We start from the raw sequence: 17458 nt of genomic DNA on the forward strand, positions 1-17458 counted from the left end.
TCCACCCTTACAGGGCATGGAGGCATTTACTTATTCATAATGAATGCCAATACAAATGCAAAAGTTGTGGAAAATCGTTTAATCAGTCATCCACCCTGAAATCACACTACAATTCACAATTGACATGACAATTGCCTTCCGGTTCCACCGGCGAGGTAGTGTTCTTCCGAACTCTCCATGTCATCAAAGTTAAGCATTTTCCCATTTGTGTTTTAGTCAAATTTATATTCTTTATTTTACTGTGTATCTGTTTACTCTGTGTTTCTCGTTAAATCTTGGTTTTTAAATCGTGCATACATGCATGTAGTCGGCGTTTTGTTCGCGCCGCGTTTGGGGCCTGGTCCCTTGAGAGTTCCCTGTCTCCTCGGTGGTCTTTTGTTGTTTATTTACTTTCATTCTTTCATTGTATTACTTTCGTCTTTGTTTTTCTTTTCATCCCATACTTCCCCCGAACATCTTACCCTCTGTTTTAAATCTGAAATCAAAATATAAAAACACAAAAAATAATCTTATTAATAATTTCCTCCTCTCCTCGCGGCTCCCCCTCCCTCACCCGTGACCACATGTTGTCTCACCCCACCCTTTTTCTCTCCTTCCTTCATATCTCCTTCCTCTCCAGCCGATACTCACCTTTCCAAATCTAGTTTTCACCATACTCCTTCAACCTTTCTCCTTCTTCCTCAGATCCACTTTCCCTTAAAAAAGATACCTTAAAAAACAAAATAAAATATATAAACGAAAAATTAAAAAGGAGACCCCTCTTCCCGTATTAACACAATTGCTTATACACCTCCCTGTTCCTTCGTTCTCTGCTCACCTGGCTGTCAATCTCCTATTCTTCTATTCCTCCTTTTGAACCTGTTCTGGAATCCTTCATTCCACTTCCCCTCCATGCCCTCACTTCAGGGAATTTCCCAGATAGTTTTCACGGTTTTGCTTTAAAATGTTACAACTTTCCCCTGCAGTGTTTTATTCAGTTGTATATTGTAACCTGCTTTTCTTCTTCCACTTTAAAAGGCTGTCTTCAATTTGCTCATCAAATCATTCCATTAAAAAAAAAATGTCTTGCAATTCTTCCTTTCTCCATTCTCAAAACTCACCTTCATTCCACCCCTCCTCTTACGCTTTCAAACGGATCTCTGACTTGAAAATCACAAGAAACCCAGGTTGTAATAAATGTTCGTCTTTTATAAATAGTCCAACACTTTCTAAAATCCCATCTTACCCCTCCCCTCCTAAACTCACTCCTCGTCCCTCCCCTTCAAAACTTTTCCCCTCACCCGTCCCCTTCAAAACTCCCCTCACTCTATTTTTCTCCAATTCTCCCCTCTCACCCCTCCTCCTCAAAGCTGCCTCCTGTCCACTTCCTCTCCCTTCCAACTCATACCTCCACCTCCTCCAACCTTCTTCCTCACTCTTCCTCCCACCCTCCTCAAACAATGCCTCACTGTGCCTCATCCCATCACCATCAAACCTTTTGTCCTCCTCATCCTTCCCTTTCTCCGAGCTCTTCTGCAATCTCTGACACACCATCAACAGCTCTCTCTACCTCCTCCTCTCCCTCAAGTTACCCTACCCCTCACCTGTCCTTCACCTGATGCTCCCCCTCCCTCTTCCTTAACAGTATGGACATAAAACATCTGGGGCCTTTGCTCAAACCTGATTGATCTCTCCATACAGGTTGCTTCTGTCAAACCAGACTTGATCTGCTTAACAGAAACTTTTCTCCTTCAAGATGTCTCTGATTCCTTAGTATCTCTCCCTGGTTACTCCCTCCTCCGGTATGATAGACCTGAGCCTTGTGTTGGTGGTGGGGTTGCTATCTTTATCAAAAACTATCTTCATCAAAAACTATCTTCCTCACTCTCCTTGCACTACCCTCTCTCCACCACACCCCCAGGAGTACCTTTGGTCACGGCTTCCCCTCCGCTCCCACCTTTTGTTCATATGTGTGTTGTACCGTCCACCAAGCAGGATGACTCAATTTACATGTCACTGTCTGACAACATGGTCCAACTTCTATCCACTCATCCCAACTCTCTCTTCTTCATATGTGGCGATTTCAACTGTCATCATGCCAGTTCGTTGGGTGTGGGTACCTTTCGCACCAGCCGTGGCACCTTGGCCAAGGACTTCTGCGACTCATTGGGACGAACACAATCTGTCAATTTCCCAAGCCGGATCTCAGTCAACGGAGCATCTTCTCTTCTAGACTTGGTTATGACTAACTTCCCTGTAAATGTCTGCTGTTCTTCATCTGCTCCAATCGATTCATCAGATCATTTGCTTGTTTAAGTGGACATCTCTCTGGCCATTCTCAGAGAGCCTTCTCAGCGAGCCTTCTCAGCATCAACAAGTCTGGCATTTCAATCAAGCTGACTGGCAAGTTCTTCAAGCAGTCATCAAACATCTGGACTGGTCTCCAATCTCCACTGCATCTGACCATCAACCAATCCTGTGAATTCTTCCAAAGTAAAATTGCTCTCTCATGCACAGATTTTTCCCATCTTGCCTTCAGTTGTCATACCCTTCCCTCCCGTCCGTAGTACACTGAATCTTGTGGTGAGGCAGTTCCCCTGAAACAACTTGCTTTCAACTCCTGGAAGGCTAATCCAACTGAAGGCAATCTCGGTTCCTTTCACAAAGCTCGGAACAAGTTGGTGTCTACCCTCAGGAGAGAAACAATATCTCTCTACTCTCAAGACTGAACTGTCGAACCTTAAAAAGGTTATTGAGAAAAATATGCCTCACTGTTTAGGTCCCCTACCTCCAAATCCTGGTGGCGTCTGGTCAAATCGGTTTCTGGTGTTTGTTCCCCCTCCACTCCTCCCTTACCTCAAACAGCTACACAGCTGACACTGCGCATTACAAAGCCGAATGCCTCAACTCTGTATTTGCCTCAAAATCTTGTGTCCCAAACCCATCGCTCTCTGTACCCACCTTACCCAGTCAAACCCAGCTGCTTCTGGACTCTGTGTCCTTCTCTCCTGACAAGCTGGAGAAGTTTCTGTCAAACCTCGACTCTGATTCTGCAACTGGACCAGATGGAATCAGCCAACAGGTCCTAAAATCCTGCTCTGCCGCTCTATCACACCCTCTCTTTTGCTCAAGGTCATCTGCCATCTGCTTGGAAATCGGCCAACATCGCCGCTTTATACAAAAATGGTGTAAAGACAGAGCCATGCAGCTACAGACCAATCAGCCTGCTCTCAATAATCTTACAGATGATTACTAAACTCCGAAACCTAATCCGAAACTAGGCATCCTCCGTCATGCGAAGTCCTTTATGGGAACTTCTGAGCTCCTCAACACATACAAAGCATTATTACACGAGCATTGACTGTCTCCAAAAAAAAAAAATGAAGAAAGCCCATCCAAGCACAAGTTGTGGAAAATCTTTTCATTAGTCATCCATTGTGGACATAAAATAATTCGTTTACAAATGTTCAATTAATGGTTCTTGTCAAAAAAGAATTTATGACGGTATAAGGTAGAGCAGGGCTCGAGAGACCATGTGATTGCCGCAAAGCATTTTGAGCTGGTACTAAAAAAGTGATGAGCACTTGGTTTTCATCTCTGTGTTTCAAAGTTTTGCAATGTAAAAGCTGCTCGTTTACTGATAAGATAACAGATCACAGTCTCTTGTTTACCATCATCTGATCACCATCTGTTGTTTACTTGTAAAATCCTCAGTCAACAGGACCAGGCATCAATTGTGATTTCCCCATAAATTGGCACATCTGTTTATATCACTATATAGAAGGGGTTCATTTGAAACATTTTGTGAGAGAGGATGAACTCGTGCATGTGCTGACCCTGTGTTGTTTTGGCACCTCTCTCCGTGTGCACGTATTTAATAAATTATTCAAACACCCTGTGAACTGGTATGATTTGATTGAGGTTCGAGTTATTCCACGACAGTAAATAGTGACGGGGATGGGATCGCAAAACCCCAGGGGGAAGTTGGGGATGATGATGGGGTGGGGGGCGAGGACAGTGGAGTGGTTCAGCCGAGGTGATGCAGATGCGAATGGCCGCCTAAATGTGAATGTCTGCCTGTAAGCAGACATGTGAATGTCTGTCTGTAAGAGGACCTTGCTGAGATTCTCTTCCCTGTCCTTTTTGTCATGTCACATTCACTGAAGTCGTGCTCCCCGTCTCTAAACTCAACGGGTGACAGGATCCAGAGAAATTGTGTTGAATTATTTATTTATAGGGAACGGGTTATGGAAAAATCATTCATTCTAATGTCATATAGGATCGAAATCCCTGGAGCTTTAAGCTAATAGGATCCTAGAAGTCATTGAACTGTGGGAACCAAGGGGCTCCTGCTGATTTCTAAAATCCTTGAAAATTTGTTGTCGGATCAGATTTCCTAAAGGGACTTGGGATCGAGGATTCCATAAGAGACACGGGTGAGGGATCTGTATGAAAATGGTGAGGGATCCTTGGGATAGAAGATCTAATATGCATACACTGGTCAAGGACCCGTTTCGGTTTTAGGGATTTGGAATCTCGCTGATCGAATGTTCCATTGCACTCAAGGGTCTGGGATCCCGTGGCATTGATCAGTATATGATTGAGGTTGTGTACTTTTGTGAGTGAATTGTTTGATTGACAAAATGGGCAATAAGCGAGATGAGATAAAGGTTTTGGCGTACACCTAAACTCCTAAAGGATATTTTGTTTTACCACTGGAAAGTGGGGGGGATTGTGTGTTTGATTTTCACTGAGGTCGGAAGAATAGAGCTCTTGTATCTTGTATTTTGTATTTGTACTTTCATTAATTTGCAGATCATGTTGAGTTTTGTACTGTTTTAATTTCCTACGCCAGGTAAGTTGGAGGAGGAACAGACTTTATAAGATGAGTCAGGTAAGTCCTCCAGAAAGGTATAGAGCAGGGGTTCTTAACCTTTCTAGTGTCGTGCCCCCTTTAGCAATTGTTGCTCGTCTCCACGCCCCCCTCCACTACATCTGACGAAGCCGCTCGTTGGGGAGAGCGCGAGAGGGGCTACTCCTCTCGCAGGGGGGGGTCTGGGAGATCCCCCCCAGGAAATTTTTGAATTCTCGGTGCTCTGTGGTGCATTCTGAGGGGTTTGTTCGTTGATATTGAAGCCAGCCAGGGCTGGGCCCTGGGCCCTGGCTATTGACGTCGATTCTGTTAACAGCCAGGGCCCTAAGCATGGCAGCCAGGGCCGGGCCCTAGCGGGCCCTGGCTTATTTCAAACACTGGATCTGGTACCCCTGAACAGATAATGTTCTTTCAAAATAACAAAGGAGAGATTACAAACCTTGTTTTATTGCATCAAAATGCAAACAAGCTCAAGGCACGGATCGATGAAAGGAAAGGGTAACTACACAAAACACGTTTGTTGAAATGTCACATCAAAGGACGCAAAATCAATGAAACAACAATTTAGTCACTAAAGAAGCAATGCCAAAAATCTCACTAAATTTTAGTGAGATGTTTGGCACTGCTTCTTAGCTATCAGATCCGGAATTCGTGGTCGCGTGCCAGAGAGAGCACAGCGCAGATCTCCTTCAACGTTCAGCTTGCTTCTGTATTTGGTCTTGACAGCGACCAGCGCAGAGAATGCAGCCTCGCAGAGATACGTGGATCTGAACATCGTAAGAATCCGAACAGCTTGAAGCGAGATCAGAGGATAAACAGGAAGATACTTGACCCAGAATGTCTCCAGGTCCAGAATTTCAGTCATCCTCAGCCGAGGAGTTGAACTTCAGCTCCAGAAACTCCTCCTGGACCTCGTCCGAAACATCAGCTACGTCGCATTGGAATGGGTTTCTGATGAATTTCCAGGTCTTTCGCTTTTCGTCCAAGTGAGGAAAGTAGCGGATGAAATCCGCTTTGAGTTCAGTCAGATGATCGATGATTTGGTTCTTTAACTTTGAATCGAGAAGGCCGTCCGGAATGGCAGAGTCCAAGTTTGGGAAACAAGCTATGTTTCCGGCCTCCATTCGGCATTTCCAGAGGTCGAGTTTAGCCATGAAGGCTCGAATGGCGTCGTATTGCGTGATAATGTTTATGTGCTTCCCTTGCAGTTTTTGTTGATACCGTTGAGTGCTTCGAAGATGTCTACGAGGTAAACTAGAGACAGTTGACATTCTCGGGACTGGAACATTTTGTAGAGATCCGCCATCCGCTGCACGTCTAGGAATGTTGCGACTTCTTCCCTCAGCTCGTAGACTCGCCCCAACATGTTTCCCTTCAAACGCCAACACACGTTTGTGTGGAAAAGCAAGGCTTGATGATCGCAGTCCAAGTCCTTGCACAGCTGTTTGAACAGGCGACTGTTTAAGGCTCCACCTTTGATAAAGTTGACTACCTTGATAGCCAGGTTCAGGAAATCCCTCATTTCAGCGGGCAGGGTCTTAGATGCTAAGGACTCACGGTGGATAACGCAGTGTGTACCATTAGCAGAGGGACTCTTTTGTTTCACCTTCGTAACGAAACCCGAACGCGAGCCAAGCATGGCCGGAGCTCCGTCTGTGCAAACACCTACCAACGCGTCCCATGAAAGTCGATTTTCTTCGTAGAACTTCGATACCACTTCAAAGACATCCGCTGCTGTCGTGTAAGTTTCCAGGGGATGACAAAATAGCATTTCCTCCTTCACGCTGTCGCCTAATATGAAACGAGCATACATGAGTAGCTGAGAACACTGAGCCACGTCTGTCGTTTCGTCGCATTGGATGGCAAAGACAGGCGAGGCCCTTATCTGGTCAGTCACTTGTTCTTTGATATCCTGAGACATTTCATCGATCCGTCCCTTGATGGTATCGTTCGACAGGGAGATAGCCGAGAGTTTGTTCGCACTATCCTTCCCCAGGATGAGCTCTGCCGCTCGCAGTAGACTCGGTTTAATGAGAGTCTCTCCGATTGTATGGCTCTTCTTGTTCTTTGCTACTAGCAGAGCAATATCGTAGGACGCCTCAACGATCTTTGACGTCTGCTGCCGAAATGTCCCACTGCTGTCCAACTTTGCTCGCTTTAAGGCTTCCCTTTTCGCCACAAAGAATGCCTGTGATTTGTCTGCTAGTTCAGGATGGGTTGTCCTCAAGTGGCGTTCCAAACGTGTTGGCCGCATGGCATCATTGCTCAGAGTCTTGTAACATATAACGCACTGAGGAACCTCTGCGTCACCCTTTTGAAGTGCCACAAATCCGAACTTGATGTACTCATCTTGGTATTTCCTCTTTTTCGCACTCATTGCCATTGACTTCGATTCCAGTTAATAATCTGTCGGAAGAAAAAAAGAAGTGTTAGTTGAGACTGAAACGAACTAGGAATTATATAAGGCGCTATCTTTTCGGTTAATTAATTTTTTTCAGTAGGGGGATTATAATTTCCGTTTGGGGTTATTAGACGTTTATACTGCCGTCCCGCGCCCCCTCTGAAAATTGCTCACGCCCCCCTTGGGGGGCGCGCCCCACAGGTTAAGAACTGAGGGTATAGAGGATGGATTGTTCCCACATGTTGGTGAAATAGTTTTGTGTGCAAGTTCGAGTGTATATGTGTGTTGCAACAGTGCACTTATCGTGAATTGTGGGAAAAAGTGGTTTTAAGAGAATATTAATGACTCAGTCCAGTCCAACATGTTGAAGCAGCCTGGCTGTAATGACTGGATCATGAAAGCTGTGACCTTGAGGACAGAGTATGACAGTAAACATGCTTGACATAGAACTGTCCAACGAACAAAAGGGGTTGTGGAAACAACAGACTGATGTAACTCCACATTTGACTTCGGCTGTGACTGAAGGGCTTGCCGCTAAGGAAATTGGTTCCATGGTAACAATGATGAAAGTAGTGCCAAGAGAAGAGCGGCAACTGCTGGTTGATTATTTTGGAAAAGATCTCTGGAAGTTATGGGCTGTTGGATTTGTATGGGAAAGAAAACCGAAAATGACATCGATTACCATTGAAAGAATTGTGCAAATTCTACGGGCAATGATCGGAGTGTCATTGGAAGTACTGGAGAAGGTACCCAAACGACTATGGACTACACATCCAAACGAGGTAGGGCAGATTAAGGGGGAACAGCCGGTGACCATCACAATAGACCCTACTAAACCATTGCCAGGATGAAACCAGTAAGCAAGCAACTAAGGAGGATGGAGAACCAGTCAGTACCAAGTACATATCTACACCAACTGAACAAGTCCCGACATTGGAGGACATCAGAATTCTACAGGATGCCATGACTGATCAGGAACATGGATGTGTGCTCAACGATGCTTTTAACGTGGGTCAATCATGGATGTGTGCTCACCGATGCTTTTAAGCCTTGTAACTGTGGTTGGCTCATACAACTCATGGGCTGAGGCATATGAGCGAAGGGGGATGGTAGCTAAGGAATGGTATGCGCCGGCATTTAGTCCATTGGCAGACCAGTGTTGCAAAACGTGTACGATTTGTCCGCAACATAATGTCGGGAAAGCGCAAGGAATAGACGGTCAAGGGGCATGTCCGCAATCAACAGTACCGATTGTGCACATGCAAATGGCTTTAATTAAAATTTGGAAATGCTTTATTTTTATGTAGCACTAACCAGAAATGTGCGAGCATTTCATTTCCAGGTGAAGGAAGCCCTCCCGGAACCACCAGCTGAGAACTGCCATAAGTTTCAAGAGGGCTTTTTTTTTTTTTTTTTTTTGGGAAACAGAATCGAGGCTCGTGTAGGAGCTAACACATTGTCAGCATCATGCACAGACACAAATGAAAACATGCACAGACACAAAACGTGCAATGAAGGGAGTGGGAGACAAGAGGGGGAGAGAGGGAAGCACAAGCACAACAACAGAAGAGAACAGCGACCTCGGTAGATCTGTGGAAGGGGAGGGCTGGGGGAGGAGGGAGGGGTACATGGTATAAAACAAATTAACACTTCCAGGAATTTCAGGAAAGAAGTTGTGGATTTAAAGAGGCGGATTTGGGGTGTTTTAATAGGGATAGAAAAGATCAAGGTTTGTATGGGGAAGACAAAAGATGGTGTTGAACAGCTGTTTTAAAGACGTGGAGGGAGGAGATGAATTAAAGAGAGTGTGGGAGATTGTTCCAGAGGTTGTAGAAACGAGGAGTGAAGGTGAGCAGAGAGTCTTAATTTTGGCAGTTTCACCAGAAGAGGGTTTCTGGCAGATGGGAGACCAGTCCAGATGATTGATGGCTGCTTGAAGACCTTGCCAGTCGGCCTGAGTGAAATGGCAGACTCGTCGATGCTGAGGAGGCTCTCTGAGAATGGCCAGAGAGATGTCCACTTTAACAATAAAATTATCAGAAGAACCGATTGGAGCAGAAGAAGAGCAGCAGACATTTGCAGGGAAGTTTGTCATAATCAAGTCTAGAAGAAAATATGCTCCATTCACTGAGATCCGGGTCGGGAAATTGACAGATTATGTCAGTCCCAATGAGTCACAGAAGTCCTTTCTGAGATGCCATGGCTGGTGAGAGAGGAACCCACACCCAGCCAGCTGGCATGATGACAGTTGAAGTCACCACATATGAGGAAGAGAGAATTTGGATGAGTTGATAGAAGTTGGTCCATATTATCAGACAGAGAAATGTAGATGGAGTTATCACTGTTTGGTGGACGGTACAACACACATATGAACAAGAGGTGGGAGCGAAGGGGAAGCCGTAGCCAGAGGTATTCCTGGGGGTGAGGTGGAGAGAGTGCAGTGCAGCGCAAGTGAGGAAGAGAGTTTTTGATAAAGATAGCAACCCCACCTCCAGGACGAGGCTCAGGTCTATCATACCGGAGGAGGGAGTAGCCCGGGAGAGATACTAAGGAATCAGAGACATCATAAAGGAGGAAAGTTTCTGTTAAGTAGATCACGTCTGGTTTGACAGAAGCAACCTGTATGGAGAGATCAGTTAAGTTTGAACGAAGGCCCCAGATGTTTGAGGTCCATACCGTTAATGAAGAGGAAGGGGGAGTATCAGATACAGAACAGGCGGGAGGAGAGGTAGGGTAAGATGTGGAAGAGGTGGAAGAGGTAGGGAGAGCTGTTGAAGGTGTGTCAGAGATTTCAGAATAGCTCGGAGAAAGGGCAGGATGGGGTGGCCAAAAGGTTTGATGGTGATTGGGTGAGGCACAATGAGGTGTTGTTTGAGGAGGGGGAAGAGCGAGGCAGAAGGTTGGGGGAGATGGAGGTGAGAGTTGGAAGGGGGAAGAAGCGGGGAGGACGATTTGAGGAGGGGGAGTGAGAGGGGGGAAATTGAGAAGCAATGAGGGTGGGGAGATTTGAAGGGGAGGGGTGAGGGGGGAGTTTGGGAGGGAAGGGACAAGGGGAGGGATTTGAAAGGGATGGGATATGGGGGAGATTTGGAGGGGAGGGGTGAGGGAGGAGTCTAAGAGGGGAGGGGCGAGGGGGCGTCTTGGCAGGGAGGGGTGAGGTGGTAGTTTAGGAGGGAGGGGGAAAGGGGGGAGATTTGAAAGGGATGAGTGAGGGGAAGATTTGGAGGGGAGGGGTGATGGGGAAGATTTGGAGGGGAGGGGTTATGGGGAAGATTTGGAGGGGAGGGGTGAGATTGGATTTTAGAAAGTGTACGATTTATGGGAAAGGGGTGAGATATGGGATTTATGGGATTTATGGGATTTGGTTAAACTGCCAAAATCAAGACTCTCTGCTCACCTTCACTCCTTCATTCCTCTTTTCTCCCGCCTCTGGAACAAACTCCCTCACTCTCTTCAATCCCACTCCACCCTCCAAGTCTTTAAAACAGCTTTTCACCACCATCTCTTATCTTCCCCCATCCAAAACCTTGATCTTTTCTACCCCCGCTAATTTCACCCCAATTCCACTTTTCGAAATACCAACTTCTGCCCTGGAAGTCCTTGGTGTCCTTGTGCTTTATACTTCCCCCTCCCCCCCCCCCCCTTCCCATGCCTCCTCCCCCCAGGCCCTCTCCCTTCCACACATCTCCCTGCTCTCGGATGTTGTGTTTGTGTGCTTCCCCTTTTCTCCCCATCTTGTCTACCACTCCCTATTTTTGTGTATTTTGTTTGTCTGGTCGATTTGTTTGTGAAGTAAATGTTAGCTCTTTCACGAGCCTCGATTCAGTATACAAAAAACAAAAAAAAAACGAACATTTATTGCAAAATGAGTTTCTTGTGACCTTCGAGTTAAAAATACGTTTAAGGACGCTGGATGGAGGATGGAGTGCAGGAGAGTTTAGGGAATGTAGAAAAAAGGCACTATAGGAGATGGATATTTTTTTTGGGATGAATTGATTTGGTAAGCAAGTCGAAAGCAGCCTTTTAAAGAAGAAGAAGAAAAAGGTGTTATAAAATATGACGGAATACATAACTTGAGGGGAAAGTGTAAACATTGAAGGTTAATAACAGTGAAAACTATCTGGGGAAATGGGGGAGAAACACGTGGTCGAAGAAAGAACGAACGAATAAGAATGAATTAACGAATGAGAACAGAGAAGGAAATGTTTTTGTTTTTTTTTGTTTGTTTTTGAGTTGAGATTTACACAAGGAAGTAGGCTATGGGTGAAAAGCCTGGGAATACAGAGAACGAAAGTTATTGGATCACAAACGACAGACCGCTGAGAGAAAAACAAAGCCTCAAGGTTGTACAGTGTTGATCTCAGACATAGTTGTTGGTTGAACTAAGTTCGCTGATATGCAAATCCGATTCAAATTTCAAGTCAATCGGAAGAAAATTAATGATTTTAAAAATTTGAACAAAGTGGTTGACCTTTGGCCGATGTTGACTTTTTGACCTCAAAATAAATAGGATTCTGTCAGGCCACCAATTCTACCATTTGATGAAGATTTGTGGAGATGAGTTTAAAATTGCGACCTGTAGGCAAGTATAAGTGAGCGGAGAGACAAACACAAAAACACATACAAACCAGAGTGATCAACATACTTGTCAAACATACATATATGTGTGTGTGTGTGTGTGTATGTATATATATATATATATATATATATATATATATATATATATATATATTTTTTTTTTTTTTTTTTTTTTTTTTTTTTTTTTTAATATCTATATTTATATATCTATATTTATATAGATACAGTCATGTGAAAAAGTAAGTGCACCCCATGTAAAGTTTTGACTTTTTCAACATATTTCAACATACAGCTATTTGATCTTCATTTCAACAATATTGATACATAAAGGTGATATAATATAACAAATATCATAAAACATTTACATTTTGTAGTCCATTGTATAATTTAAATAAACATAAATGCAAATTTCGCATGTGGAAAAAGTAAGTACACCCCTACATTTATCACTACTTCAAATACCTAAAATTAGAATCAGGTGCACCAGCTCAGGTGCAAATGATTAGAACATCGTTAGAGAGGATCTTGGAGGAACCTGTCTTCTTTAAACCTCAGACATTTAGTTTGGTTTGCTCTTTGTTGTTGAAGTGTGCGGCGTCACCATGCCGAGATCAAAAGAGCTCTCTGAGGCCTTCAGAAAGAAGGTTATAGATGCCTTCGAGTCTGGGAAGGGATTTAAAAAGATCTCCAAACAATTTGAAATCAATCATTCGACTGTCCAGAAGATCATCTACATGTGGATAAGATTTCAAACAACTGACAAATTGTTCAGGCCAGGCCACCCCAGCAAGTTCAGCCTGAGAGCAGCCCGCAAGATGCTGAAAGAAGTCTCGAAGAACCACAGAATGTCATCACAGGACCTACAGGTAGCTCTTGCCATTGTTGATGTCAAAGTGCACGAGTCTACCATTAGAAAGAGGCTGCACAAATTTGATCGACATGGGAGGTGTGCCAGGAGGAAACCTTTGCTGTCCAGAAAGAACATCAGGGCAAGACGAAAGTTTGCCAATGAACACCTTGGCAAAGACCAGCACTTCTGGAACAATGTGGTCTGGACAGATGAGTCAAAGGTAGAGCTATTTGGCCACAGTACCAGAAGACATGTTTGGCGAAAACCAAAGACAGCATTTGACCATAAGAACCTGATACCAACTGTAAAGCATGGTGGTGGAAATATTATGGTTTGGGGCAGCTTTGCTGCATCAGGGCCTGGGCAGCTCACCATCATAGAATCCGCAATGAATTCTTCATTGTACCAGGGGGTGCTTGAGTATAATGTGAGGCCATCTGTCGGAGTGTTGAAGCTCAGCCGAAGGTGGACCTTGCAACATGACAATGACCCTAAACATACCAGTAAATCCACCAAGGAATGGCTAAAAAGAAAGAAATGGAGGGTTCTGGAATGGCCAAGTCAAAGCCCGGATCTAAATCCCATCGAGATGTTGTGGGGGGATTTGAAACGAGCTGTGCATGCAAGAAACCCCTCAACCATCGCACAGCTGAAATAATTCTGCATGGAGGAGTGGGCAAAAATTTATCCCAGTCGATGTGAGAGACTAGTAGACAGTTATAAGAAACGCCTACTTGAGGTTGTTTCTGCCAAAGGGGGAAATACCACCTATTAGAGCCAAGGGTGTACTTACTTTTTCCACATGCAAAATTTGCATTTATGTTTATTTAAATTATACAATGGACAACAAAATGTAAATGTTTCATGATATTTGTTATATCATATCACCTTTATCTGTCAATATTGTTGAAATGAAGATCAAATAGCTGTATGTTGAAATATGTTGAAAAAGTCAAAACTTTACATGGGGTGTACTTACTTTTTCACGTGACTGTATACATGTACAGGTGAGGTGTTTTTAAATCACATGGTGGTGAGGTGTTTTGAATTACGTGGTGGTGAGGTATTGATAATTATTACGTGGTAGTGAGGTGTTTTTAATTAGGTAGTGGTGTGTTTTGAATTAGTTGGTGATGAGGTGTTTTGAATTATGTGGTGGTGAGGTGTTTTGAATTACTTGGTGGTGAGGTGTTTTTAAATGACGTGGTGAGGTGTTTTTAATTTCGTGGCTGTGAGGTGTTTTTATTACGTGTTTGATGGCTGTGAGGTGTTTTTATTACGTGTTTTATGGCTGTGAGTTGTTTTTAATTTTGTGGTGGTGAGGTGTTTTTATTACGTGTTTTATGGCTGTGTGGTGTTTTTATTACGTGTTTTATGGCTGTGAGGTGTTTTTAATTTTGTGGTGGTGAGGTGTTTTTATTACGTGTTTTATGGCTGTGAGGTGTTTTTATTATGTGTTTTATGGCTGTGAGGTGTTTTTATTACGTGTTTTATGGCTGTGAGGTGTTTTTATTACGTGTTTTATGGCTGTGAGGTGTTTTTAATTTCGTTGTGGTGAGGTGTTTTTATTGCGTGTTTTATGGCTGTGAGGTGTTTTTTTTACGTGTGTTATGGCTGTGAGGTGTTTTCAATTTCGTGGTGGTGAGGTATTTTTAATTTCGTGGTGGTGAGGTGTTTTATTACGTGTTTTATGGTGGTGGGGTGTTTTGAATTACTTGGAGGTGAGGTATTTTGAATTACGTGGTGGTGAGGTGTTTTGAATTATGTGGTGGTGCGGTGTTTTGAATTACTTGGTGGTGAGGTGTTTTGAATTACGTGGTGGTGAGGTGTAATCGTCCCAAACTTCCAATCTGCACCTACCCCTCCCCTATGTATGTGCTGATGTGTTCTTTCTTGAAAAAAAAAAACGTTCAACCTAAATCTTCAACCTAAATTGCCTATAAAAATGTAATATCACAAACACAACAAATACATTTGTGCAAAGTAATTCTTTGTATTGTTGCGGATATGAGGATTGCATTTTTTTGATTGTGTGTATTGTAGTGGTAAATTGTTGTGTAACCTTGGTTGGATATGGCCCCTCCTGCCTCCAGAGTTGTGTAAAGGTAAAAAGGGCGTCTCGGTAGTTATTCCATGAAACACCACATTGAAGGACACGATAAAACCCTTGTTCAGTAGCTTATATCTTATTATGTGTTTTAGAGTAAGGCCTTGTCTTCCATTAGAACGACACTCCATTGCACCGAATTAATTAAGAATAGCTCCCCTTCAATAATTCCATTTCCCAGCCAAACTCTCCATCTGTGGGTAAAGCAGTTCACAAGCGTGGGATGCACGCCCTCTCATTTCGCTGCGATGGTGAATATGTGCTCCGTGCTCTGTTTGAACAGGAGGGGCGGGGTCGCCAGGGAGAGGCAAGCCCAGGGCGCGCCACGAAGGGCGGGGCTGTTCAGCCCTATGCCCAAATAAGGAGACAAGCCCGTGGGATTACCATACAAGGTCACGAAACAGAGCACGGGGGGGAGGGCGGTACCGAAACTGAGGGGGGTGTGTCAGACCCGCGCTGAAGGTTTTGGAGAGAAGGGTGCGACGATCGCTGGGACAAGACACACGAGGGATACGGCAGATGAGTCCAGGTGCGTAAGAGGGTCGGCAGTCCACCGGGAGAGAGTTTAGAGTTGCACCGGAGTTGCGTGAGAGATACGAAAAGCCTTTGACAAAGAGCCGCTTCAACCAGCCCCGTTTCAACCCGCCGAGTGACCCTGCCGGCGTGCGCTGTAAAGCCAAATACAAGGAGCTGCCGGCTCCTCACCTCCCGCCCGGAGTGGACCTGCTCGCTGTGCCCTGTGATCCCACCTGCTCATCCCTCCAAACGATTCCTACCCTTCCATCCATTTGCGTACGTGAGTTTGTTCTGTTCGTGCTGTCCTGGGTAGTAAACTAAGTCAGTATAAGCTAGTAATTTGCACTGTGTTACCTGCTTTTTCATGTCCGCTGTAAATACCCGTGACTGCTCTTTTTGCTTATGTGTGTGTAAATAATAATAAACCCCGTTACTCTTCCGTACGTCTTCTTCTCCTTCCTCTTTGCATTCGTCGTCTTAGTCTTTTCCCCATTGAATATCTGTGGCGCGATACGGCCAACGTTTGGGTGAATTGGGTTTAGTCGGGGAACAACTGTTCAGTCGCGGAGCCTCCGCTCGGCAAACATAACATCCATATCCGCGGACCGTAACAGTATTATGATTGGTGAAAATCATGACAACACAGCAACTCAGGTACAGTCATTAGCCTCAGCTAAAAGAAGCCCGTTCTTCAATATCGACGCGTGGTGAGGCGAGCGCGGTGAGGCGAGCGCAGCGAGCCGAGCCAAGCTAGTATATATATATATATATCTGTGCCACGTCTGTCCTGTGTTGTGTTGTGTTGTCCTGTGTTGTCAATGAACTACTTTCTCAAACTTTTGTGAAATCGTACCAAACTTCTGGAATGCACATATCTCTCCCGTCGGTATGTCCTAAGGGTATTTTTTTGAAAAAATGTCCAATTTTTTTTTTTTGGGGGGGGGGGGGGGGGGAATTTTTGGGAAATTTTTTTTTTTCCAACTTCAATTGTTTATAAAATGTGATATCACGTATATTACAAATACATTTGTGCAAAATAATTGTTTGAATTATGGTTGGTTTAAACCATGACAAAACGGCAACTCGGGTACTGTCATCTCTATATACTAGGGCATTGCCCGTACTATATATATATCTAAAATTATATCCCCCCCCCTCTATTTACATGAAATGGTTTGGTCCAAAGCGAACGGCTTGCGAATACGGTGACAATCCCCCCCCTCTATTTACATGCAATGGTTTGGTCCAAAGCGAACGGCTTCCGGAGTTTGGTAAAGAAATCGCCATCGCGTGCACAAACGCGCAGGAAAGCGAATGAATCGCAAATTCGTTTTTATTAGTTGTAAAACATAGTTTAACGCCAACATAGTTTGCAAACGTGAAATAAATGAATACGCTCTCAAATGTGCCATCCGAGGCAGAGTGTGCCCGCCACGTTCGGCACACGCGATCGTTCGCTGCTCTCTGATTGGTTGAATCGTTTTTTGGACATAGCTCGGTAAGTAATTGTCCGATTAATATGAAACCTTGAAAAGGCACATCCTCGGGTCCCCAGCAATATACCTGGCAAGTTAAAAGTATATCGGACCCGTGGTTGTCGAGAAACAGCGGTCACAGACAAACGTACAAACGTACAGACAGAGATTACTGGAATTATAGATAGATAAAGGAGGAGTGTCTGTCTGTGTGTGTGTGTATATGTGTGTCTGTCTGGATGTCCACTTATAACTCAAGAACTACACATCGGAGAAAAGTTTTAGACACAGATTCGGAATCAACATAAAATCCTGGTGGTTATAGGCTACGTTTTATTTTAATATCAATGGTTTAAAAAAAACCGTGCCACTTGCAATTCCATGGTGGTTTGTGGCGGCGCTAGACGTTTGGGGTGTATTGCAATGGTTTGTCGGGTTTGGCTGTGGGTCCAGAATAGCTCCCATTTCCTCATGTTCTTCCACTTTTATTTTGAATCTGCTGTTACAACGCCTTCCTTATGTACCTTATATCCCCCCGACGAGGCCTCTACATAATTTCATGCTGCAGAATTTCGTACATTTTGAGTGAAAGAAGTGAGACGAAGTTGTAGGAGGAAGAAGAGGCCCGGCCACTGTGGAGGACCTCGATCGTGAGTGGAAATGGCGGGAATTGCGTTTG

At 44.3% G+C, this 17458-nt stretch overlaps 2 pseudogenes; one reads left to right on the plus strand and one right to left on the minus strand.

Moving 5' to 3' along the window:
- The window catches only part of LOC137419433 (uncharacterized), a 96965-nt pseudogene that overhangs the window by 60654 nt on the left and 18853 nt on the right, over positions 1 to 17458 (plus strand).
- On the minus strand, positions 5457 to 7229 carry LOC137415970 (protein FAM200C-like; annotated as a pseudogene).

The sequence above is a fragment of the Myxine glutinosa genome, chromosome 1 (assembly GCF_964187855.1).
Source record: "Myxine glutinosa chromosome 1, kmMyxGlut1.1, whole genome shotgun sequence".
Classification (NCBI taxonomy): domain Eukaryota; kingdom Metazoa; phylum Chordata; class Myxini; order Myxiniformes; family Myxinidae; genus Myxine; species Myxine glutinosa.